Consider the following 27,861-nt stretch of genomic DNA (forward strand, 5'->3'; position numbering starts at 1 on the left):
CCATCCGCATAGACGCACAGTTCGGGACCCCCTACCCGAGATCCGCCGGTTTTGACACTGACATTGGTGCTTTCATTGAGAGTTCCTCTGTGTCCTCGTCGTTAGGCTAGATGGTGAAGGAAATATGCCCTAGAGGCAATAATAATGTTATTATTTTATTTCCTTATATCATGATAAATGTTTATTATTCATGCTAGAATTGTATTATCCGGAAGCATAATACTTGTGTGAATACATAGACAAACTAAACATCACTAGTATGCCTCTACTTGACTAGCTCGTTAATCAAAGATGGTTATGTTTCCTAACCATAGACATGTGTTGTCATTTGATTAACGGGATCACATTATTAGGAGAATGATGTGATTGACATGACCCATTCCATTAGCTTAGCACCCGATCGTTTAGTATGTTGCTATTGCTTTCTTCATGACTTATACATGTTCCTATAACTATGAGATTATGCAACTCCCATTTGCCGGAGGAACACTTTGTGTGCTACCAAACGTCACAACGTAATTGGGTGATTATAAAGGAGCTCTACAGGTGTCTCCAAAGGTAAATGTTGGGTTGGCGTATTTCGAGATTAGGATTTGTCACTCCGATTATCGGAGAGGTATCTCTGGGCCCTCTCGGTAATGCACATCACATAAGCCTTGCAAGCATTGCAACTAATGAGTTAGTTGCGAGATGATGTATTACGAAAGGAGTAAAGAGACTTGCCGGTAACGAGATTGAACTAGGTATTGAGATACCGACGATCGAATCTCGGGCAAGTAACATACCGATGACAAAGGGAACAACGTATGTTGTTATGCGGTCTGACCGATAAAGATCTTCGTAGAATATGTGGGAGCCAATATGAGCATCTAGGTTCCGCTATTGGTTATTGACCGGAGACATGTCTCGGTCATGTCTACATTGTTCTCGAACCCGTAGGGTCAGCACGCTTAAGGTTTCGATGACAGTTATATTATGAGTTTATGAGTTTTGATGTACCGAAGTTAGTTCGGAGTCCCGGATATGATCACGGACATGACGAGGAGTCTCGAAATGGTCGAGACATAAAGATTGATATATTGGACGGCTATATTCGGACACCGGCAGTGTTCCGGATGATTTCGGAGAAAACCGGAGTGCCGGAGGGTTACCGGAACCCCTCGGGAGAAGTAATGGGCCTTATGGGCCCTAGTGGAGAGAGAGAGGGGCGGCCAGGGTGGGCCGCGCGCCCCCTCCCCCTCTGGTCCGAATTGGACTAGGAGAGGGGGGTGGCGCCCCCCTTTCCTTCTCCCTCTCCCCCTTCCTTTCCCCCTCCTAGTAGGAGTAGGAAAGAGGGGAGTCCTACTCCTACTAGGAGGAGGACTCCTCCTCCTTGGCGCGCCCTAGAGCCGGCTGGCCTCCTCCCCTTGCTCCTTTACATACGAGGGCAGGGGGCACCCCTAGACACACAAGTTTATCCACGTGATCCTTTTCTTAGCCGTGTGCGGTGCCCCCTTCCACCATACTCCTCAATAATATTGTAGCGGTGCTTAAGCGAAGCCCTGGACGGCAGAACATCAAGATCATCACCACACCGTCATGCTGACAGAACTCTTCCCCGACACTTTCCTGGATCGGAGTCTGGGGATCGTCATCGAGTTGAACGTCTGCTAAAACTCGGAGGTGCCCTAGTTTCGGTGCTTGATCGGTCGGGCCGTGAAGACGTACGACTACATCAACCGCATTGTCATAATGCTTCCGCTGTCGGTCTACGAGGGTACGTAGATCACACTCTCCCCTCTCGTTGCTATGCATAACCATGATCTTGCGTGTGCGTAGGAATTTTTTTGAAATTACTACGTTCCCCAACACTGGCATCTGAGCCAGGTTTTATGTGTTGATGTTATATGCACGAGTAGAACACAAGTGAGTTGTGGGCGAAATAAGTCATACTGCTTACCAGCATGTCATACTTTGGTTCGGCGGTATTGTTGGATGAAGCGGCCCGGACCGACATTACGCGTACGCTTATGCGAGACTGGTTCTACCGACGTGCTTTGCACACAGGTGGCTGGCGGGTGTCAGTTTCTCCAACTTTAGTTGAACCGAGTGTGGCTACGCCCGGTCCTTGCGAAGGTTAAAACAGCACCAACTTGACAAACTATCGGTGTGGTTTTGATGCGTAGGTAAGATTGGTTCTTGCTTAAGCCCGTAGAAGCCACGTAAAACTTGCAACAACAAAGTAGAAGACGTCTAACTTGTTTTTGCAGGGCATGTTGTGATGTGATATGGTCAAGACATGATGCTAAATTTATTGTATGAGATGATCATGTTTTGTAACCGAGTTATCGGCAACTGGCAGGAGCCATATGGTTGTCGCTTTATTGTATGCAATGCAATTGCGCTGTAATGCTTTACTTTATCACTAAGCGGTAGCGATAGTCATGGAAGCATAAGATTGGCGAGACGACAACGATGCTACAATGATGATCAAGGTGTCGCGCCGGTGACAATGGTGATCATGGTGCTTCGAAGATGGAGATCACAAGCACAAGATGATGATGGCCATATCATATCACTTATATTGATTGCATATGATGTTTATCTTTTATGCATCTTATCTTGCTTTGTTTGTCAGAAGCATTTTAAGATGATCTCTCACTAATTATCAAGAAGTGTTCTTCCTGAGTATGCACCATTGCGAAAGTTCTTCGTGCTGAGACACCACATGATGATCGGGTGTGATAGGCTCTACGTTCAAATACAACGGGTGCAAAACAGTTGCACACGCAGAATACTCAGGTTATACTTGATGAGCCAAGCATATACAGATATGGCCTCGGAACACGGAGACCGAAAGGTCGAGCGTGAATCATATAGTAGATATGATCAACATAGTGATGTTCACCAATGAAACTACTCCATCTCACGTGACGATCGGACATGGTTTAGTTGATTTGGATCACGTAATCACTTAGAGGATTAGAGGGATGTCTATCTAAGTGGGAGTTCTTTAGTAATATGATTAATTGAACTTCAATTTATCATGAACTTAGTACCTGATAGTATCTTGCTTGTTTATGTTTGATTGTAGATAGATGGCCCGTGCTGTTGTTCCGTTGAATTTTAATGCGTTCCTTGAGAAAGCAAAGTTGAAAGATGATGGTAGCAATTACACGGACTGGGTCCGTAACTTGAGGATTATCCTCATTGCTGCACAGAAGAATTATGTCCTGGAAGCACCGCTGGGTGCCAAGCCTGCTGCTGGAGCAACACCAGATGTTATGAACGTCTGGCAGAGCAAAGCTGATGACTACTCGATAGTTCAGTGTGCCATGCTTTATGGCTTAGAATCGGGACTTCAATGACGTTTTGAACGTCATGGAGCATATGAGATGTTCCAGGAGTTGAAGTTAATATTTCAAGCAAATGCCCAGATTGAGAGATATGAAGGCTCCAATAAGTTCTATAGTTGCAAGATGGAGGAGAACAGTTCTGTCAGTGAGCATATACTCAAAATGTATGGGTATAATAATCACTTGATTCAATTGGGAGTTAATCTTCCAGATGATTGCGTCATTGACAGAATTCTCCAATCACTGCCATCTAGCTACAAGAGCTTCGTGATGAACTATAATATGCAAGGGATGAATAAGACTATTCCCGAGCTCTTCGCAATGCTGAAAGCTGCGGAGGTAGAAATCAAGAAGGAGCATCAAGTGTTGATGGTCAACAAGACCACTAGTTTCAAGAAAAAGGGCAAAGGGAAGAAGAAGGGGAACTTCAAAAAGAACAGCAAGCAAGTTGCTGCTCAAGAGAAGAAACCCTAATCTGGACCTAAGCCTGAAACTGAGTGCTTCTACTGCAAGCAGACTGGTCACTGGAAGCGGAACTGCCCCAAGTATTTGGCGGATAAGAAGGATGGCAAATTGAACAAAGGTATATGTGATATACATGTTATTGATGTGTACCTTACTAATGCTCGCAATAGCACCTGGGTATTTGATATTGGTTCTGTTGCTAACATTTGCAACTCGAAACAGGGACTACAGATTAAGCGAAGATTGGCTAAGGACGAGGTGACGATGCGCGTGGGAAATGGTTCCAAAGTCGATGTGATCGCGGTCGGCACGCTACCTCTACATCTACCTTCGGGATTAGTATTAGACCTAAATAATTGTTATTTGCTGCCAGCGTTGAGCATGAACATTATATCTGGATCTTGTTTGATGCGAGACAGTTATTCATTTAAATCAAAGAATAATGGTTGTTCTATTTATATGAGTAATATCTTTTATGGTCATGCACCCATGAAGAATGGTCTATTCTTATTAAATCTCGATAGTAGTGACACACATATTCATAATGTTGAAGCCAAAAGATGCAGAGTTGATAATGATAGTGCCACTTATTTGTGGCACTGCCGTTTAGGTCATATCGTTATAAAGCGCATGAAGAAACTCCATACTGATGGACTTTTGGAACCACTTGATTATGAATCACTTGGTACTTGCGAACCGTGCCTTATGGGTAAGATGACAAAAACACCATTCTCCGGTACTATGGAGAGAGCAACAGATTTGTTGGAAATCATACATACAGATGTATGTGGTCCGATGAATGTTGAGGCTCATGGCGGATATCATTATTTTCTCACCTTCACAGATGACTTAAGCAGATATGGGTATATCTACTTAATGAAACATAAGTCTGAAACATTTGAAAAGTTCAAAGAATTTCAGAGTGAAGTTGAAAATCATCGTAACAAGAAAATAAAATTCCTATGATCTGACCGTGGAGGAGAATATTTGAGTTACGAGTTTGGTGTACATTTGAAACAATGCGGAATAGTTTCGCAACTCACGCCACCCGGAACACCATAGCGTAATGGTGTGTCCGAACGTCGTAATCGTACTTTACTTGATATGGTGCGATCTTTGATGTCTCTTACTGATTTATCGCTATCATTTTGGGGTTATGCTCTAGAGACAGCCGCATTCACGTTAAATAGGGCACCATCAAAATCCATTGAGACAACGCCTTATGAACTGTGGTTTGGCAAGAAACCAAAGTTGTCGTTTCTGAAAGTTTGGGGCTGCGATGCTTATGTGAAAAAGCTTCAACCTGATAAGCTCGAACCCAAATCGGAGAAATGTGTCTTCATAGGATATCCAAAGTAAACTATTGGATACACCTTCTATCCCAGATCCAAAGGCAAGACTTTTGTTGCTAAATTCGGAAACTTTCTAGAGAAGGAGTTTCTCTCGAAAGAAGTGAGTGGGAGGAAAGTAGAACTTGATGAGGTAACTGTATCTGCTCCCTTATTGGAAATTAGTACATCACAGAAACTGGTTTCTGTGACACCTACACCAATTAGTGAGGAAGCTAATGATGATGATCATGAAACTTCAGAACAAGATACTACTGAACCTCGTAGATCAACCAGAGTAAGATCCGCACCAGAGTGGTATGGTAATCCTGTTCTGGAAGCCATGCTACTAGATCATGATGAACCTGCAAACTATGGAGAAGCGATGGTGAGCCCAGATTCCGCAAAATGGCTTGAAGCCATGAAATCTGAGATGGGATCCATGTATGAGAACAAAGTGTGGACTTTGGTTGACTTGCCCAAAGATCGGCAAGCAATTGAGAATAAATGGATCTTCAAGAAGAAGACTGACGCTGACGGTAATGTTACTGTCTACAAAGCTCGACTTATCGCAATAGGTTTTCGACAATTTCAAGGGATTGACTACGATGAGACCTTCTCACCCGTAGCGATGCTTAAGTCTGTCCGAATCATGTTAGCAATTGCCGCATTTTATGATTATGAAATATGGAAGATGGATGTCAAAACTGCATTCTTGAATGGATTTCTGGAAGAAGAGTTGTATATGATGCAGCCGGAAGGTTTTGTCGATCCAAAGGGAGCTAACAAAGTGTGCAAGCTCCAGTGATCCACTTATGGACTGGTGCAAGCCTCTCGGAGTTGGAATAAACGCTTTGATAGTGTGATCAAAGCATTTGGTTTTGTACATACTTTTGGAGAAGCCTGTATTTACAAGAAAGTGAGTGGGAGCTCTGTAGCATTTCTGATATTATATGTAGATGACATATTACTAATCGGAAATGATATAGAATTTCTGGATAGCATAAAGGGATACTTGAATAAGAGTTTTGCAATGAAAGACCTCGGTGAAGCTGCTTACATATTGGGCATTAAGATCTATAGAGATAGATCAAGACGCTTAATTGGACTTTCACAAAGCACATACCTTGACAAAATTTTGAAGAAGATCAAAATGGATCAAGCAAAGAAAGGATTCTTTCCTGTGTTACAAGGTGTGAAATTGAGTAAGACTCAATGCCCAACCAATGCAGAAGATAGAGAGAAAATGAAAGATGTTCCCTATGCTTCAGCCATAGGCTCTATCATGTATGGAATGCTGTGTACCAGACCTGATGTGTGTCTTGCTATAAGTCTAGCAGGGAGGTACCAAAGTAATCTAGGAGTGGATCACTGGACAGCGGTCAAGAACATCCTGAAATACCTGAAAAGGACTAAGGATATGTTTCTCATATATGGAGGTGACAAAGAGCTCATCGTAAATGGTTACGTTGATGCAAGCTTTGACACTGATCCGGACGATTCTAAATCGCAAACCGGATACGTGTTTACATTAAACGGTGGAGCTGTCAGTTGGTGCAGTTCTAAACAGAGCGTTGTGGCGGGATCTACATGTGAAGCGGAGTACATAGCTGCTTCGGAAGCAGCAAACAAATGAGTCTGGATGAATGAGTTCATATCCGATCTAGGTGTCATACCTAGTGCATCGGGTCCAATGAAAATCTTTTGTGACAATACTGGTGCAATTGCCTTGGCAAAGGAATCCAGATTTCACAAGAGAACCAAGCACATCAAGAGACGCTTCAATTCCATCCAGGATCTAGTCCTGGTGGGAGACATAGAGATTTGCAAGATACATACGGATCTGAATGTTGCAGACCCGCTGACTAAGCCTCTTCCACGAGCAAAACATGATCAGCACCAAAGCTCCATGGGTGTTAGAATCATTACTCTGTAATCTAGATTATTGACTCTAGTGCAAGTGGGAGACTGAAGGAAATATGACCTAGAGGCAATAATTATGTTATTATTTTATTTCCTTATATCATGATAAATGTTTATTATTCATGCCAGAATTGTATTATCCGGAAACATAATACTTGTGTGAATACATAGACAAACCAAACGTCACCGGTATGCCTCTACTTGACTAGCTCATTAATCAAAGATGGTTATGTTTCCTAACCATAGACATGTGTTGTCATTTGATTAACGGGATCACGTTATTAGGAGAATGATGTGATTGACATGACCCATTCCATTAGCTTAGCACCCGATCGTTTAGTATGTTGCTATTGCTTTCTTCATGACTTATACATGTTCCTATAACTATGAGATTATGCAACTCCCGTTTGCCGAAGGAACACTTTGTGTGCTACCAAATGTCACAACGTAACTAGGTGATTATAAAGGAGCTCTACAGGTGTCTCCAAAGGTACATGTTGGGTTGGCGTATTTCGAGATTAGGATTTGTCACTCTGATTGTCGGAGAGGTATCTCTGGGCCCTCTCGGTAATGCACATCACATAAGCCTTGCAAGCATTGCAACTAATGAGTTAGTTGCGAGATGATGTATTACGAAACGAGTAAAGAGACTTGACGGTAACGAGATTGAACTAGGTATTGAGATACCGACGATCGAATCTCGGGCAAGTAACATACCGATGACAAAGGGAACACCGTATGTTGTTATGCGGTCTGACCGATAAAGATCTTCGTAGAATATGTGGGAGCCAATATGAGAATCCAGGTTCTGCTATTGGTTATTGACCGGAGACATGTCTCGGTCATGTCTACATTGTTCTCGAACCCGTAGGGTCCGCACGCTTAAGGTTTCGATGACAGTTATATTATGAGTTTATGAGTTTTGATGTACCAAAGTTAGTTCGGAGTCCCGGATATGATCACGGACATGACGAGGAGTCTCAAAATGGTTGAGACATAAAGATTGATATATTGGACGGCTATATTCGAACTCCGGAAGTGTTCCGGATGATTTCGGAGAAAACCTGAGTGCCGGAGGGTTATCGGAACCCCCCGGGAGAAGTAATGGGCCTTATGGGCCCTAGTGGAGAGAGAGAGGGGCGGCCAGGGTGGGCCGCGCGCCCCCTCCCCCTCTGGTCCGAATTGGACTAGGAGAGGGGGGGCGGCGCCCCCCTTTCCTTCTCCCTCTCCCCCTTCCTTTCCCCCTCCTAGTAGGAGTAGGAAAGAGGGGAGTCCTACTCCTACTAGGAGGAGGACTCCTCCTTGGCGCGCCCTAGGGCCGGCCGGCCTCCTCCCCTTGCTCCTTTATATACGAGGGCAGGGGGCATCCCTAGACACACAAGTTGATCCACGTGATCATTTTCTTAGCCGTGTGCGGTGCCCCCTTCCACCATACTCCTCGATAATATTGTAGCGGTGCTTAGGCGAAGCCCTGCGACTGTAGAACATCAAGATCGTCACCACGCCGTCATGCTGACGGAACTCTTCCCTGACACTTTGCTGGATCAGAGTCTGTGGATCGTCATCGAGCTGAACGTGTGCTAAAACTCGGAGGTGCCGTAGTTTCGGTGCTTGATCGGTCGGGTGTGAAGACGTATGACTACATCAACCGTGTTGTCATAACGCTTCCGCTGTCGGTCTATGAGGGTACGTAGATCACACTCTCCCCTCTCGTTGCTATGCATCACCATGATCTTGCGTGTGCGTACGAAATTTTTTGAAATTACTACGTTCCCCAACAGATGGCCCCTTCAATCATCGATAGCAATGTAGTCCAGGGTGAGACTTTCCTCCCCGGACAGATCTTCGGCAGATTCGAGCCCTTGCCGAGTGCGCTGCGCGGTCACGATGAGCATGATTTAGCTGTACCGTCGGACAGAGTTCGGGAGATCGCACCGGCGACCGTTCCGACCCTCAATTCGGAGCCCAATGCGCCATCCTAGGACGGGTGGATAGACCCCGTCACGGAGGCCGCATCTTCAGCGGCGATCGAGCCAAATACCGACCTTACCCTTCACGGGAGCCGTGACGCCGAACTGGCGGACTCTTCCCCGGCCACGAACTCCGAACCGCCTGCGCCCGTGCCTGTCGAATCCGACTGGGCACCGATCATGGAGTTCACCTCCGCGGATATCTTTCAGCAGTCGCCCTTCGGTGACATACTAAATTCATTAAAGTCTCTCTCCTTGTCAGGAGAGTCCTGGCCGAACTATGTCCGGCAGGATTGGGATGCGGATGACGAAGAAATTCGCCGCCCACCCACCACCCACTTAGTAGCCACTATTGACGATTTAACCGACATGCTCGCCTTCGACTCCGAAGACATCGACGGTATGGACGACGATGCAGGAGACGAACAAGAGCCACTGCCCACAGGGCACTGGACGCCCACTTCATCATATGATGTATACATGGTGGACACACCCAAAGAAAACGATGACGAGGAACGGAAGGACGCAGTGAAGGATCATTCCCTTGAGAAGCAGTCAAAGCGGCGGCGTAAGCGCTGCTCCAAATCCCGCCTCGGCAGAAACAGCGATCATATAGACCCAGCGATAGAGCAGGGTGAGCCAGCGGACGACAAACACGGCATTGAACCACCGTCCGACCACGGCAACACGGAGAATCAAACCGAACAACCCGACTCCGGCGAAGATAACAGTCCGGGTGACATCACACCGGACAGGCACCCGGAGCAATAGAATACCCATCAAAGGCTTGTTGCCACTGCGAGAAGTCTGAAAAAGCAGAGGCAAAGGCTCAGGGCTGCACAAGACACACTCAGAATTAGATGGAGTGAAGTACTCAACACTGCAGCAAAGTACGGCGGTAGTCGCCACACAAAGAGCTACCCGAAGCGAAAGTTGCTACCTGAATTCGATGAGGAGGCCTTAGATCCCCCGCAATCAAAAAACAAAACAGCCATCCGGTCGGATAGACGACCTCGTGGCCAACATAGAGCGGCAAACGACGCTGCACACAAGCCAGTACGCGATCCACGTGAGGGATTCCATCAAAAGGATGGCACAACCAGATCCATCTATGGGCCAAGCAAGCGCGCTCCAGCACGCAATGCAACACAACAAAAATCCGAACACCACAGTACACCCAAATACAGGGGTGTCGCACACCCCCTATGTTTCACCGATGAGGTGCTGGACCAAGAATTTCCAGAGGGATTCAAACCCGTAAACATAGCGGCGTACGATGGAACGACAAACCCTGGGGTCTAGATTGAGGTCTACATCCTCCATATCCACATGGCTCGAGGAGACGATCTCCACGCCATCAAGTACTTACCCCTCAAGCTCAAAGGGCCAGCTCGACACTGGCTTAAAAGCCTCCCCGAAAACTCCATTGGAAGCTGGGAAGAGCTCGAAGACGCTTTTTGGGCAAATTTTCAAGGGACCTATGTCCGACCACCAGATGCAGACGATTTAAGTCATATAACTCAACAGCCCGGAGAGTTAGCCCGAAAGCTTTGGAACAGGTTTCTAACTAAAAAGAACCAAATAGTCGACTGTCCGGATGCCGAAGCCTTAGCAGCTTTCAAGCACAGCGTTCGAGACGAATGGCTTGCCAGACACCTCGGCCAAGAAAAGCCGAGAACAATGGCAGCATTAACAAGCCTCATGACCCGCTTTTGCGCGGGCGAGGACAGCTGGTTAGCCCGATGCAGTACCAGCGACCCAAGTACATCCGAAGTCAGGCACGGAAACAGGAAGCCACGATGCAGCAAAAACAAGCGCCGAAATAAAGAAGATAGCCCGAAGAGCACGACGGTAAACGCCGGATTCAGAAGCTCTCGGCCAGGTCAGCAAAAGCTGCCCTCCAAAGGCAACAAAGACGAACTGTCCAGCCTGAACAAGATTTTGGACAAACTATGTCAGATCCACAACACCCCGGATAAACCTGCAAATCATACCCATAGAGAATGTTGGGTCTTCAAGCAGTCCGGCAAACTCAACGCCGAACACAAGGGGCAGGATACACCAAGCGAAGACGAGGACGAGCCTCGCAAGCAAAGCACTGGGGAACATAAGAAATTCCAACCAGAAGTCAAAACAGTAAACGTGTTACACGTGATGAAGGGGAGAAACAAAGCGGCACTCCTAGAGACACATGCCCCAGGGCCTATCACCACGGAGTTCTACCACTGGTCGTCCAAACCGATCACCTTTGACCATCGGGATTACTCGGCAAGTATCCGGCATGCAGGATGGGCTGCCTTGGTGTTAGACCCGATAATTGACGGATACCACTTCACACGAGTCCTGATGGACGGCGGCAGTAGTTTAAACCTGATATATCAGGACACAGTCTGCAAAATTGGGATAGACCCAACAAAAATCAGCCATAGCAATACTACCTTTAAAGGAGTAACGACAGGTCCAGAAGCCCATTGCACGGGCTCCCCGCTACTAGAGGTTATATTCGGCTTTCCCGATAACTTCCACAGTGAAAAGTTAACCTTCCACATCGCTCCATTCCAAAGTGGCTATCAAGCACTACTCGGACGCGAAGCTTTCGCTCGCCTTAACGCAATGCCGCATTACGCTTCTCTCATGCTTAAGATGCCCGGTCCATGTGGCATCATTACAGTAAATGGAAATATTGAGCGCTCCTTGCGCGCGGAAGACCGTGCGGCTGCCTTGGCAGCCGCACACTAGACGGCCTCACCAACTAGAGCATCTGACCGGTCGTTAAGACCACGGACACAGTTAGACGAGTCCGGTGTAACTATATATAATTGATACAGGTTTGATGGCTATACCCCTATAACAATACAAGGGGCTCAACGCGTGTAAACAAGTGACAATTAGGCTCAACTTTACACATCTTGAACTGTACATGGTTTATTTAGTATAACCTACCTTTTGCACAACAAATTTTCAACTAAGTTCCTCTCTTTTACAGATGACCATCGTGCTACACCCGTCCAGGATACGGCACAACAGAGACACAGGCGCAGACGTGCAGCAGGGACCCGTTCCAAGGATTCTTTTTAGATTAAGACCCTGTGTAAACCTTTTTACTGTCTCTTGTTGATACACATCACCCGGATTCTCAGTACAACTGAGAAGGATGCTGGCGTATTGGCATGTGGCCACGTCAGAATATTGCACGTGCCTGGACACCAGGGGATTATTACAAAGGGCACTGTTTAGCCCGGTTTACATCATAAAGACCAAATACCTTAGGGAGTGTTCGGCGTCGCGAGTTTGGCCTTATATGCATCAGCTCCGAATCATGTCTTTGGTCAAATGTTGGGTTTGCCCGGCTCCTGTGTTTTGCTGCCTTACGTTCCACTCTATCGTCTAGGGTGGCACCGGGAGAACTAGTGCAATTGTGCCCTGGTTCATCCGGACGAGCACCTTAGTAGAGAAAGCCGAATTATGACTGTCATGATATAGCATGAGACTGGTCAACCACTCGATGACCTAGCGGAATCTTCGGGATTCCTCTGCCTTAACGAAGGGCCGTTTCCCGGCCAGGCATGTACGCGCCCCGAATTCAGATGAGCGCGGAGCCACCAGGGGCTATATAGTAGCCCCACTGTCAAACTCCTCTGGCTAAGTGAAAGTGTTAAAGCATTATAGGCCGATTGCCTAGCTCGCTGCGCTATCACCTCCTTAATGGACCAAGACGTTGGATCAAGTGTGAACATGCGTCTTCTGCGAGCACCCCTGCATTATATGCGTGGGCGCTGAAGCCAACGACTGCCATCTTTCAGGTTATATACATATATACATAAACGGCCGAACAGGAGGCATCATAGTACTTTCGAACAAAAGTATAAAAACAGCCTTGATAAACTCAATAAAACATTGTTTTTCAATGGGAATACATGTCATTAGAACATAATATTCTTCGAGCACTGCGCTTCTATTGAACGAGCACCCTCAAGAACTTCTCGAAAGTAGTGCTCGGCAGGTACTCGGCTCTCATCCGAATCTTGGGTTGCAATGGCGGTGGCCTCCATCTCCGCACAGTATGTCTTCACACGGGCAAGGTCCATCCGCGCACCCTCTACGCACGCCGACCTCTTCATCGCGTTGATGTGTGGCACCGCACCAAGGAACTGCTGCACCAAACTAAAATAATTGTTCGGCTTTGGCCTTTTCGGCCACAGATGATCCACAACAGACCTCATGGCGAGTCCGGACAATCTATTCAGCTCGGCCCATTCGGCCAACCGATCAGTCAATGGAAGCGGACGCTCTGGAACATTAAATTGTGACCAGAACAGCTTTTCCACTTCGCGATCTTTTTGATCTCGGAAGTATTCGGCCGCATCGGCAGCACTCGCCGCTAAATCCAGATATGCGTCTGCAGAACTCCACAGCCGGTCCAAAGGGGCGTACCGAGGATCTCCAAACTTCATCCGCAGCATAAAGGGCTTCCCAGCCACGATATCCCCGGCTTGATGCAGCTCATCCTTCATCGCTCTCATTGCAGAGCGGGTGTCTTTGGTCGCCATCGTGGTCTTCTCCAGGTCTGTCCTCTTCGCTCGATCTTACTTTTCAAGAAGCTCGTAACGGTCAGCGGCATTCTTCAATTCCACAGCCATCCTGGCTATTTCCTCCTTGCTTTGGCAGTGAGCAGCCTGTTCGGCTTTCAGCTCCTCGATTGCCTTTAGGGCAGCCGCATCGCTTTTCCTGGCTTGTTCTTTGGCTCGGGCAAGTTCCGCCCGAAGGTTCTCCACGGTCGCAGCTTCATCTGCATTCACACACATGTTATAGATACTGGCATCATGCTCCTCTTCCCATGTGTCACCGGAGGAATCACATACCCTGTGCCTCGTCAAGCCGCTTGTTGACAAGTACGATGTCGGCGTTTGCCATGTCAAGCTGCCGCTTTAGCTCGGCAAACTCATCAGTCCGGCTAGCCACCGGACCCTCCGCCACCTGCATATTAAGGCGGCACGATTATTCCTGGGACTATGATCCTCTGTGCATTGTCGTCTTCGACAGCACCCAGAGTCTCAGGGGCTACTATTTACACAGGGCACATCTAAAAATGTGCGGTACTGTCAAAAACGTACACCATTTCGCGTACCTCAAAACCCGTCAGTAGACTCATAAAGGCTTCATGCAACCCGCTTTTGGCGGACAAAATCCTTTCAATCACCGTACCCATCAACGTGCGGTGCTCTTCTGAGATAGCCGCTCGCTCTAGCAGATCCCTCAGTACGTCCGACCACACACCAGACGGTGCCGGACTCTTTCGATTGCTCTCTTCAAGAGCCGGATACTGAGGACTTCGAGTGGCCATAGGATTGCCTTCTGGCCTTTTCGGATCAGGAGAAACCCTCTGTGACGACACCTCGGGGTTGCTCGCCTCATGAGGCGGTATGGCAGGGGGAGGCGTTTCGCTCTCCATCATCTCTGGAAGAAAATCCCCTGAAGACGAGCTCTGCTGAGAAGGGCTAAGATCCGAACTGCAAGATAAATGCTTCGGTTATTTTCCTCAGAAGTAAAGCAAGGTATTTTCATTATTAAGTACCCTTTTACTTACATCTCGGTGGAGGGCTGATCCCCTTGAGGGCATAGTGCGGCCGGGGTAGCCCCCGAGGCAGGACCCTCCGGCGAAGATTTCTTCCCCCGTTTGGAGACCATTGTCTCCGGGTCCTCGGAGGCGGTCCTCTTCCTTCCCTGGGGAGAGGGAGTTTCAGTCCCTCCTCCCCGGCTAACCTCCTTCGTGAAGGCGCTAGCCTCCTTGTTCCCCCCTTTATCTTCTCCTAAGGGCGCTTGATAAGGCGTGATCTCTAGCATCCTGGTTAGCACGGGATTTGGTGAGGTCTCATGGAGGGGGGCCGGACACCTGATCAACTTTGCCTTCGCTATCCAATCCTGGTCAAAGAGCAGTTTTTTTAGGGCGACGTTGCGATAAATAAACGGACAATGTGTTCGGATGCGGGGCTACTTACTTGGGTATCAGGGCGATTGCAGCTCAGACATGCATCCTAAGTGATGTCCGAACACATTATTTGTGGTCCGAAGAACAATTTGTACATCTCCTCAGGCGTCATGCTGAGGAAGTGTTGGATAGCTCGCGGTCCCTCCGGGTTGAACTCCCACATGCGGAGGGGGCGGCGTTTGCAAGGCTGGACTCGACGAACTAGCATAACTTGCACTACCATAACCAGACTGAAATCTCTCTCAAAGAGATCTCGGATACGGCTTTGCAGTATTGGCACGTCCTTGCCTGGACCCCAGCTCAGCCCCCTGCTGATCCATGACATCAGTTGTGGTGGGGGGCCTGAGCGAAAGGTGGGGGCAGCTACCCACTTGGCACTTCGGGGAGCTGTGATGTAGAACCACTCCCGCTGCCACAATCCGGACACCTGTGGGAAGCTACCCTCAGGCCATGGAGCGTCAGCGATTTTGCTCATTGAAGCGCCTCCGCACGCTGCATGATGCCTCTTGATCATCTTCAGCTTCACATCGAAGGTCTTGAGCCACAGGCCGAAGTGAGGGGTAATGCGGAGGAAGGCCTCACATGCGACAATAAATGACGAAATGTGAAGAAGGGAATCCGGGGCCAGATCATGAAAATCTAGCACATAATAGAACATAAGACCCCTAACAAAGGGATCCAGAGCGAGGCCTAGTCCTCGGAGGAAGTGGGAGACGAACACGATGCTCTCGTTGGGTTCGGGAGTTGGGACGACTTGCCCTCGGGAAGGCAGCCGATGCGAAATTTCGGCGGTCAGATATTTGGCCTCTCTCAACTTCTTGATGTCCTCCTCTGTGATGGAGGAAGGCATCCATCGACCTTGAAGGTTGGATCCGGACATAGTTGAAGGTCCGAAGTGCCTAAACCTGAGCTTTGGGTGTTGGAACTCGAGGCGGGAGGCGGATTCGATTAAGATCGAGAGGAAAAAGTTGTCCCCTTTATAAAGAGGGTGAATATCAAGCATCCTCCTCGTGGCCGTTTGGGACTTACCTAAGATCTAGGAGTCCTACCAATAGACACGGTTGGGTTAGCCACGTCCGTATTGATGAGAATCCCGTAATAAAGGGGACACGATCTCTGCTTTGACAAGACGTGCCAAGGAAACCGCCTCGCGAAACACGCTGAGATTGGTTATGAAAAACGATTCGGATAAAGACCTGGCTGTGGTGTGATGTCACACTATGGGGTACGTCAGCAGATTAGATTTATGGACATATTATTCTCTCTACGGTGGTATCTGGAACTTGTTTTGCAGAGCCGGACACGATCCTCGTGTTCAAAATCTTCTATGAAGTATTCAGAGGAGGAACCCGCCTTGCAATGTTGAAGACAATCTGCGCGCCAGACTCATCGTCATTGAAGCCTGGTTCAGGGGCTACTGAGGGAGTCCTGGATTAGGGAGTATCCGGACAGCCGGATTATATCCTTTGGCCGGACTGTTGGACTATGAAGATACAAGATGGAAGACTTCGTCCCGTGTCCGGATGGGACTCTCCTTGACGTGGAAGGCAAGCTTGGCAATACGGATATATAGATATCCTTCCTTGTAACCGACTCTGTGTAACCCTAGCCCCCTCCGGTGTCTATATAAACCGGAGGGTTTAGTCCGTAGGACCAACAACAACAATCATACCATAGGCTAGCTTCTAGGGTTTAGCCTCTTCGATCTCATGGTAGATCAACTCTTGTACTACTCATATTATCAAGAACAATCGAGCGGGACGTAGGGTATTACCTCCATCAAGAGGGCCCGAACCTGGGTAAACATCGTGTCCCCTGCCTCCTGTTACCATCCGCCTAGACGCACAGTTCGGGACCCCCTACCCAAGATCCGCCGGTTTTAACACCGACAATCGCGTTTTACGATACGAAGCCGCCGCCAAGCCCTAAAACCTCTCGGGGGGGCTGATCTGGAGTCCGTTCAGGGCTCCGGAGAGGGGGATTCGTCGCCGTCATCATCATCAACCATCCTCCATCACCAATTTCATGATGCTCACCGCCGTGCATGAGTAATTCCATCATAGGCTTGCTGGACAGTGATGGGTTGGATGAGATCTATCATGTAATCGAGTTAGTTTTGTTAGGGTTTGATTCCTAGTATCCATTATGTTCTGAGATTGATGTTGCTATGACTTTGCTATGCTTAATGCTTGTCACTAGGGCCCGAGTGCCATGATTTCAGATCTGAACCTATTATGTTTCCATGAATATATGTGAGTTCTTGATCCTATCTTGTAAGTCTATAGTCACCTACTATGTGTTATGATCCGGCAACCCCGAAGTGACAATAATCGGGACCACTCCCGGTGATGACCATAGTTTGAGGACTTCATCTATTCACTAAGTGCTAATGCTTTGTTCCGGTTCTCTATTAAAAGGAGGCCTTAATATCCCTTAGTTTCCGATAGGACCCCGCTGCCATGGGAGGGTAGGACAAAAGATGTCATGCAAGTTCTTTTCCATAAGCACGTATGACTATATTCGGAATACATGCCTACATTACATTGATGAATTGGAGCTAGTTCTGTGTCACCCTATGTTATGACTGTTACATGATGAACCGCATCTGGCATAATTATCCATCACCGATCCAATGCCTACGAGCTTTCCATATACTGGTTTACGTTTATTTACTTTCCCGTTGCTATTGTTACAATCACTACAAAATACCAAAAATATTACTTTTGCTTTCATTACTCTTTTGTTACCATTACCACTACTATCATATTACTTTGCTACTAAATATTTGCTGCAGATATTAAGTTATCCAGGTGTGCTTGAATTGACAACTCAGCTGCAAATACTTGAGAATATTCTTTGGCTCCCCTTGTGTCGAATCAATAAATTTGGGTTGAATACTCTACCCTCAAAAGCTGTTGCGATCCCCTACACTTGTGGGTTATCAGGAATATAAAGCATTGCTAGATTAGTGGGTGGTTCTCTAGGATGCCTAGGGTCATAATAATGGCTCCAACATATATGTCGAGGAAATAAATTACCTCAACTCACCGATTAGTGTGGTTGAACTGGCCCAAAGGGACATCGGGAACGGGAAGAAGGGATTTGCAAATGCATCAGACTATTTAGAAACCTGGGATAACTTGGAGAGCATAACGGCTGTAAATGCTCAAAAGATTTTGAGACATCCTGCAAAATGGTGGCATAACCACTCAACATCACAATATCAAGGTTCGGAGGCCAGCTCTTATCACACGGAGGTAGTAGAAACTGAACTGAGACTTGAATCCATCAATCTTATAAGTCTATGGATTAGTAACACGTGAACCTGATAGAAAGATGAGAAGCCTAGTTATTAACCCCATAGGAAAGATAGGATGACTCAGATCAGAAGGACATAAGGTATAAGGAGTAAAAAGAGACTTACGTTCCCTTCCACAAGCAATTCCCTTATATAACTAAAGCATTTCTAAACACGACTTCGACCACTTTGGCTTGGTAATCCTACAGGCAGTGAGGCTCTGATACCAAAGCTATCAGGGCCCCGATCCTAAGTCACACCGATCTATCATGTAACACATCATATCACTTTGCGGCCTCGCGCACGGTATCCCCATGGGTGCCACCTTACCTGACCCAGGACTGTTTGTGCGTTTTGGCTCGCGTATATGATAGTGCCGCTAGCATTCATATGACAGAGAACCCGGGCCGACATGACTAGTCGTAAAACCAAAGTGGCACTAACTTACAAGGACAGGCATACATGACCCAGCAACGAACGTGTCGGTCATCAGTGAGTGAATCCGGGCTGTAGCAGCTGGGCTAACAGGACTCCGGAGAATTCGGGTTGTAGCAGGCTAACAGGACTCCGGTAGACACCGCGTGACATTTCCCCGTAGGGACAGACACAGGAACGAAGAAGGACACATGCCAGCCAGCCTAAGTGTTCCGAAGCAGTAGCAAGCTACCATGGCTCAGTGGAAGCACTAGGAGATATTTCCCCATAAGAGAGGCTACCAAGAATAAACAACTAGGTTGTCGGATCCCACACATACCAAGCATTTCAATAACATACACACAATATGCTCGATATGTGCAAATACAACATGGCATCACAACATAACTCTATGACTCAAAGTATTTATTCATTAGGCTCCGAAGAGCCAGATATTACAAACATGGGTCTGATGACCCAGCATTCAAGTCATACAAGCAACAAGCACATGCGAAAGCATAAACATGTCTGAGTACGGACAACTACAAATGAAAAAGGCTGAGAAGCCTGACTATCTACAAGACCCTCCCAAGGGTACAAGAACATAGCTGAGGTAACAAGCTAAATGTCAAAGTCTACGCGGAACTACTAGCGAGACTAAAGTCTCTCTACAAAACATAAATTAAGCAAACATGAGTACAAATATACCCAACAAGACTTACATCAGAACTAACTACATATGCATCAGTATCAACAAAGGGGGTGGTGGAGTTTAACTGCAGCAAGCCAACTTTGACTCAGTGGCTAACCTGAACTACGACTGCAAGTAACTCTTTTGAGGTGGTGCACACGAGTCCACATATTCACCATATCAATACACCACTATGGATCCGCTCCCGTCTCCCTACGAGAAGGCCATCCATAGCACTCATGCTTATCTTGCGCATTTTAGAGTATCCACTTTCACTTGTCTATGAACTGTACAGGCAACCCAGAGGTCCTTTACCGCGGACGCGGCTATTCGAATAGATGATGTTAACCCTGCAGGGGTGTACTTCTTCACACACGCTCTCGCCACTTACCACCATGTACACGTCGTGTATCTCGGCAACCTTCAAGCAGAAGCCTGGCAAGGGAGTCAGCCATGACCTGACTAACCACACAAGTCTCTAGTCCAGGTTTATTGCCTATTCGGGTTCCATCTGCAAGGAGATCCGGCAGGTGTGTCTCTCACGGCCCCAAACGATGTGAGCAAGGTTCCCAATCCCACCAAACGGGCGATGCTTGGTACACCGTGCCACTGCACCTAGTCTGTGCCAAGCCCACCTGTATCGACTGCCACTTGGTAGACTACTAGCACTACCTACAAACACCAGAAACTAGTTGCAACTCCTGGACAGAAATCAGGTTGATTAATAAGTCGAGAGGGGCACTTAAGCATTCCAATGTGTGGTAGTAACTGTTCATGGATCACAAACATAGAACTCAGTTCCTAAGGACGGTTTCAATGAGACAACCCACCATGTACTCCTACATGGCCTCTCATCGCTACCTTTACCAAATCGTGTTCACACACTTAGCTCTCAACAGTAGGACATGTTCACCACATTCCAATTCATCCCCGATGAATCAGACCTAACTCAACTCTAAGCAGTAGCAGGCATGACAACAAGCATGAATGAGTAGGCACATCAGGGCTCAAACAACTCCTACTCATGCTAGTGGGTTTCATCTATTTAATGTGGCAATGACGGGTCATGTAGAGGAAAGGGGTTCAACTACCACAGCATGTAACACTTGAATCATTGTTGTCCTAATGCAGTAAAAGAGAGTAGGAGCGAGAGAGTGGGATTGTATCGGAATGTTCAATGGGGGGTTTGCTTGCCTGGCACTTATGAAGATAATATAGCTCTTCATCGGTGTCATCGAACTCATCGTCGGAACATACGTCTACTGAGGGGGAACAACCACCGGCAACAGAGAAAGAACACAATCAATGCAATGCAACAATATGATGCATGATCATGACATGGCAATATGCTGTGATTTTGGCTAATGCAGCTAGCAACAATTTAAATGGAGTTGATTTGAACCAAGGGCTCAAATTCAAACTCCATATGTGATTATTTAAATGCCAATTATGCAAATTGTCATATACATCAACCTTAGGTTGTTCAAACATCCATTAAAATGGTACAGATGGATAGATTGGATTTTTCTGATCATTTTTCATATAGGAATCTTTTCAATCTGAGCTATAGATTATTTTCTATGATTTTTAGAAGTTTTAACTATTTTCTGGAATTTTCAGATTTATCTCTAAATAAGAAAATCCCAGCAACGTAATTATGACGTCAGCAGTGTGTCACTACCGCGTCAGCAGATCAACCGAGTTGACCAGGTCAAACCTAACCAATGGGGTCCACTGGTTAGTGACACAGGCGCTAAACCCATGTTGACCCGCACTTTGACCAACTGTGGGGCCCGCTGTCAGTGTCCCTTAAGTGGTTAACTGGCGGTGATTGGTACTGATGATGGTGCCACGTCGGCTGTCACCGGAGTTCGGTCGGTGGCGACCAAAAGCGCGGCAGGAACTCGCCGGACCTGCGCTAGAGGCGGCGGATGGACGTGCGGAGACCACCGGGGCATAGCCCATGCTCTCCCGCATCGAGGTGAGCAGGTGGGAGGCTATGGGTTGACCTAAGCTCGCCGGAAACAAGCTCACGGCGGCGGCCGGAGTTTGGTTGCACGCGGGATCGTGTTGTGGTGCACGGGGAGGACGGCAGTGGAGTGATATGTGCTACTGGGAGCATGATGACACGCTCGGTTTTAAGCCTGAGCGGCTGCGACGACGGCGGTGACATGGCCGGCGGGCGGTAGCTTTCGTCTCCAGTGAAGAGCACGGTTAGGGGACGCGTTCGGCGGAGAGAAGAGAGGGGAAAGACGGCGGGGCTCACTTAGATCACGAAGTGATGCTCGGGGTAGCTGGGGGCGTGCTGACGGTGGCGAATCGACGACAGCAATCGCCGGTGCCGAAGGTGGAAGACAGTGGACGGCGGCTACGAGCTTCGCTCGGTGGTGCTCGGGGAAGGGGGACAGACAAGGGATAGGCACGGGAGAGAGGGGAAAGTGACCAGGGGGTTGCAGGCGTCTCCGTGGCGCTCGAGTGAGGACGGGGGAGGCAGCAGGAGGTGGCCGCGAGCGAGCGCGCGCGACAGCAGCTCCCTGCCTGCCTGGCAAGAGGTAGCAGGTGACTGGCAGGGGCCAGTGGGCTGGGCCTCTGCTGGCCACCAGGTGGGCTGCACAGGTAACTCTCTTTCCTTTTTCTTCTGTTTTTCATTTTCTGTAATTTGTTTTGATTTAGTTTCAGACACTAAATCATTTTTGTTGCTTCTGATAATTCTTGTAGGGACTAGTTGGATTATTCCAAAGCCCCTCACCAAAAATCAGAAGTATTGGAGCTACTAAATATTTTATATGAATTAATAACCCCAATTCAAATACAATATGAATTGATTCAAAAATCCAAATGACATGGAAAAATGTGCATCATCTCTGGTTATTGCTTCCACCATTTTACAAAAATGATGAACATTTTTTAAGGCCATTTGGATTCATTGAAAAATATTTTTAGTTGAACCTATTTGAATTGATTTAGTGCTAGGGCTTGGTCATCCCCAATTCAAATTTCCTTGAATTTAAACATGATGCATGGATGCAGATGCAACTAATTACAAACAATTATGGGGCTGTGACAGGAAACTATGGCAATTTTGCAAAAAGATACCCACACCCCTCTCCACATTTGCAAATAAGGCATTCCCTCGTTCATCCTTTTCTCCCACAAGATAAACTACTCATACAAATGCATCTTGATGTTCCGTGTAATGCATGGGCATCTTGCTCATAGGGAGAAGGAGTTTGTGTGACCCATATCTATATTAAGGGATAGGTAGATAGGATGTGTGTGAGGCATACTTAAAGCATCATGGAAATAAACAAACGATGTGCATGGAAGTGCCAGAAAAAATGAAGCGATAAACAATAATGTCTATGCACGCGGGTGTGTGTGAGAGAGAGAGAGAGAGGGAGAGAAATCTCAAAACAAAAGGTGCTCTGCTGGAATCCCATTGTATGTATTCATATGGTTCTGGAACTCGAGTTAACCTTAGGCATATGTGTGAGAGACATAATTATCCTTTGAGACATTAGTGGTTGGGGGTGAGCGGAATTAAAGGGGTGGGCGTGTTCGACAGAGAGAGCGAGTGTGTTTCTGTGTGAGAGACTTGTAGGACGGGGTAGAAAGACGAATTCTAACCTTGACGGAGGGAGAGAAATACACGAAGTGCGCGTGTGTGATTTCGATGCCCAAGGGGAAATGAGATATGTATGCGTGTGAGAGACATTGCACAATTCATTCAGGTATCACTATCTAGCGATCGTGGACGTGCATCGCTTGAACATAAATCAATATCTACTTCGTAACATGGCCAAAGGTACAATATCGATTCAACGCTATAAAGATTGGACACTCACATAACACTTTTTCCTATCTAAATAAACCTTTTCAATTGTGCATGCCAAAGTTACAGTGATGTTTCTTCAAACAACCAATGTGGCTATCATGTACATGCACCATTGTTACTCTTGCATACAAATTCATTAGTCTTGGATGATTTAAGGTTCTATTATGAAGTAATATATGTAATATTCATATATGAATTCAATGGGTACGTAATTTATGAAATGGAGGCTATATAATCATATGAGGTAACACTTTTAAGTAGCGGACTAAAATATCAATTTCTTTTGTGGGACTACAATATCCATTTCTTTTTGTGCGCCTCTACACTAACACGTCAATGCATTATGTTTAAAGTAAATAACCAATGGCACTAAATTATCTATTTACACGAGAAATACATAGGTTGAGCGTTTGATCCCTTTTTTGTGAACGCGCCTCTGCACCCGTACGATTGGCCGTGCCCGTGTGAACGTCCAAGTTATCGGCGCATCATCCCGAGTTATTGTCTTTTTTTTCTGAGGTGGACTTCACACTAGTTATTAACTGCTGACGCGTGCCCCTTGTACATAGTCTCGCATGAACTTCCCACTAGCACGGTCCAAAATTAGTTGAAATTGGATATGAACGATCCCACGGGCGGCAAAATCTCCCGCCTCCTTCTAAAATTTCTGCCACCTAGTCATTAGCGTGCGAAATTTCCCTTTTGTCCTTGGTGCAAGGAGAACAACAGTTACAATACCACCCTCATCTACATAATAAGTCGAGGCTGCTTTGGTAACTTCCGGTTCCCCCACCACACGACACCCCCATTTCATCTCCCCCTCCCGCAAAAACGACTAACTCCACAGCACCAGAGCATCATACAGCACGCCGTTCGTACTTCATTGGCCTTTCTACCCCTCCCCTCTTGAAACCCTAGACTGTTCATCCACCGGCGTACCAGAGCCCATTCACTGCCAGCGGCATCCACCTCGCCGGATCTGCTTCTGCGGCCGCATCTACCCCTCACACCTCCACTAGAAACAAGTAGACTGCTCATCCACCACTGTACCATAGCCCATTCAGTTCAGGCCTTGTCCACGGCGCCGGATCTGCTTCGCCGGTACTCTCGTCAATCGCAGTGCATCTGCAGCGGCTCATTCGTACTCCCCACTGGAGACGCTTCGTCCACCCCCCCCCCGGAGCCGCCCCACCGACGGCCTCTAGTCCTCTTCGCCGACACCTTCCTCAACCCTACCGAAGTCGCTTCACTGACACCATCGTCAACCCTACCGGAGTAGCTTCGCCCATACCATTCTCAACCCTACCGGGGCTGCTTTGCCAACTCACAAGTCCATGGCTACAGATACGATTCATCGCACCCTCATCCAACCTACCGGAGCAGCTTCTGATGCCCCGTCCATGGCCGCAGATCCGCTTCGTCGACACCATCCTTAACCCCAACCACCGGAGCAGCTTCACGGACGCCCTCGTCCACGGCCACAGATCCTCTTTGCCCACACCGTAGTCCACCCTACCGGAGCCTCTCCACAAACACCCTACTCGACGGTTCTAGATCTCCTTACCGGACCCCGACAGCCAGCGCAGCGTCATCACCCTTGACGTTTCTAACCTGATTCCCACTGTCTAGCAAGATGCCAAGCACCCGCCATGGCCTAGGTACTTGTCACCTTTAAACCCGTCCAGCATCACCTGCCCGATGTACTTCAAATATACTAATAGGTCGCTATTACCTGTTATGCAGCTGGCAAAAACTACAAGGGCGATGTTTCTTCTGGATCTAATAGCTTGGCCAACCAAGATCCTGGACTAAGGCATCGCTATGATCTTGTAAGTGTGTGTCTCTCTCTCTTGTATTGTTGTGTGCCTGCCAGCGTGCTTTGCTAAGATTTTCGACCAGTAATCCCTTTGTGCAGACAATGATTTCTATTACTGGCTGCTAAATTAGATATGTAGATGTCATACATGATACTACCTCGTACCTTCGTTCCTAAATATAAGTCTTTCTACAGATTCCACTATAGGCTACATACGGAGCAAAATGAGTGAATCCACACTCGAAAATGCATCTATATACATCTGTATGTGGTCCATACTGGAATCTCTACAAAGACATATATTTAGGAATAGAGGCAGTACATTACACAAAATCGTAGGTGGCATGTAGGAATTCCAGTGCACTACGTTAGGCTCCCTTAGAGTGCCTGCTAGTCCAGCACACGGAGTCATGGCTAGTTTATGCTACGCACACAATCATTAATTGGTGGTTTAAATATGCGCAAGGTATATGCAATGTATTATCATGTAGAGATGTCTGAAATTAGCCGTGTCAACTTGCAGATAGGGTTACACAATGAAAAAGTACAAGATGTATGTGGCAATTTCATGGAACATCGCAAAAAAAGAGAGGCAGTGGTGAGCCTATACAGTGTGCTATGGTAGGTCACTCCTCCATTGCAATCATCGTGACATGTTATTTGTATGTCAGTTCTATTGGCAAAGTTTCTTAGGGACAATTATTATGAGTTATCCTAAGAAAATAAGCACATGTGAATATAACCTCCAGGTAATAACCCAACCAGTTCTTTTTATTGCCTTCCTTTTCAGCTTATCTTTGGTATGATCAGTGAAAAGTCTAGATTGCATTATATTTTTTCATTTTGCTGCCCATATGAAAAATAATTTGGCTTGCAAACATCACAAATTGAACCCAGTGCAATAATTAATATGATAGGAAAACATACCATCACTATTTGTTCAAAATGCAAATACAAAGATATCATCTACTTAGCACAATCTAATTTGGTCAATGTCTTCCTTAGAGATCCCATTGCCTAATTTAAACGAAGAACGCATGACCCACATTTAAATGAAGAACAATTATTTATTGAAATTCGATGGTCCAAGTGGCTGGTTATTATCATATAGCAGCAGCACCTGAAAGCATCATATAGCAGCAGCAGCTCATAGCAACTCATCATACAGCAGCAGCAGCTCATAGCAACTCATCATACAGCAACAACAGCAGTGTGCAATTCATCGTATACAAGCAGCAGCTCATAGCAATTCATCATATAGCAGCAGGAGGAGCAGCTCATAGCAATTCATCATATAGCAGCAGCAGGAGCAGCTCATAGCAATTCATAATACAGTAGCAGGAGCATCTTAAAGCAACTCATCATATAGCAGCAGCAGCAGCAGGTCATAGCAATTCATCATGTAGCAGCAGCAGCTCATAGCAATTCATCATATAGCAACAGCAGGAGCAGCTCATAGCAATGCATCATATAGCAGCAGCAGAAGCAGCTCATAGCAATTCATCTTATAGTGGATTAGAATGAAAATTTGACAAAAAATCAGAGGAGATCCTCACCTTGTTGGGTGAGCTCATCCTTCAACAACACCTCAAGGCCACGGCCTGGGAGGAGGGTAGGGGGAATAAGGTGCCTTCTGTTGTAGTGTGGCATCAGCCGTAGTTGTGCAGCGCCTGCCAGAGTAGTTCGTTGGACGAACCACAGTGGAGCAGCTGCTGGAGACCATGAGAATGAGGGGCGGCGCCGGAGGGAGGAGCGGCCTGGGAGATTTGCTCCTACCCGCCGGCCATGTAGCCTAGCTGGAAAGAGCATCGTCGAGGACCAGGCCAGATGGGACCAGTGGCGATGGCTCGCTGGAGGAACCCTAGTGCTGCAGGCAGGGGATCAAGGTAGAGGGAAAGGGGAGATGAGATGCAAGCGGGCAGGGCAATGAATGCTTGTGTGTTTGTTTTCACTTGAGGGTCAGGTGTGACGCGGGCGTGAGCAGTTGCATTTTGAGTGTAATATAGGCAGACAATGGAGTCATTTCACTATTCCCCTTCCCTTCAATTTTTAGTGAGCTTCTACCTGAAACACCCCCCTCCAAAGCGAAATAAGTTAAGCCCAAGCCCATAACTCAAAAATGACTTCTTTACATCTTTTATGGCTTATTTTGACAATAAGCCCTGAAAAGGCGGAATCGAACTGGCCCTTAACCTGCAATTCAATTGTGCGTGCAATGATGAATCACTCCTGCCTGCTATAGTGTACATTCAGGCATCATCATACATGGCATAACCTAATACATGTGCATTCCATTGTAGAATCTGGAATATGCAATGTTTATGTTAGTTCATATGTTGCACATGATGTTTAAATACCCCTTAAATCTGGTCAGTCAAGTGCTGGTCTTTAAGCCTCCTTCTTTGTTCTTTTCTTGATATGTAAGATTTGCTCACTCATCTATTCAATTGCTTGTTTGCATCAACCAGCCATACTAGGACTATTTGCTTTGATTACTTGCTGTTCTTGACCAAACACTCTAACATAGCTTGTCAATGATTTAAACACTAAGGGCTGCTGTAGTGGGGCCTTGTCTAACTCATAGGTGACATAAAGGTTTGGTTGTACACTAAAGTAGGCTCTCCAAGAGTACCTGGAGATCCAGTTTGAAGGTATGCCTAGTTTTTACATAGTGCAGACATAGTAAATGCTCATTTCATTGTGTGCAAGTGCAAGAGATGTGGCATGTTTCATTATGTGGTATTGTTTTGTTATCATCTCATTATTTTGTGTTGTTCACAAACTGGAAAGTATGCAT

At 46.9% G+C, this 27,861-nt stretch overlaps 1 pseudogene; it reads left to right on the top strand.

Annotated features, from left to right (window-relative positions):
* Positions 1 to 27,861, top strand: part of LOC147971283 (uncharacterized) — a 52,619-nt pseudogene that overhangs the window by 14,318 nt on the left and 10,440 nt on the right.

Source organism: Triticum urartu, chromosome 5A, assembly GCF_056163025.1.
Source record: "Triticum urartu cultivar PI428250 chromosome 5A, HENAU_Tu73, whole genome shotgun sequence".
NCBI classification, from domain to species: domain Eukaryota; kingdom Viridiplantae; phylum Streptophyta; class Magnoliopsida; order Poales; family Poaceae; genus Triticum; species Triticum urartu.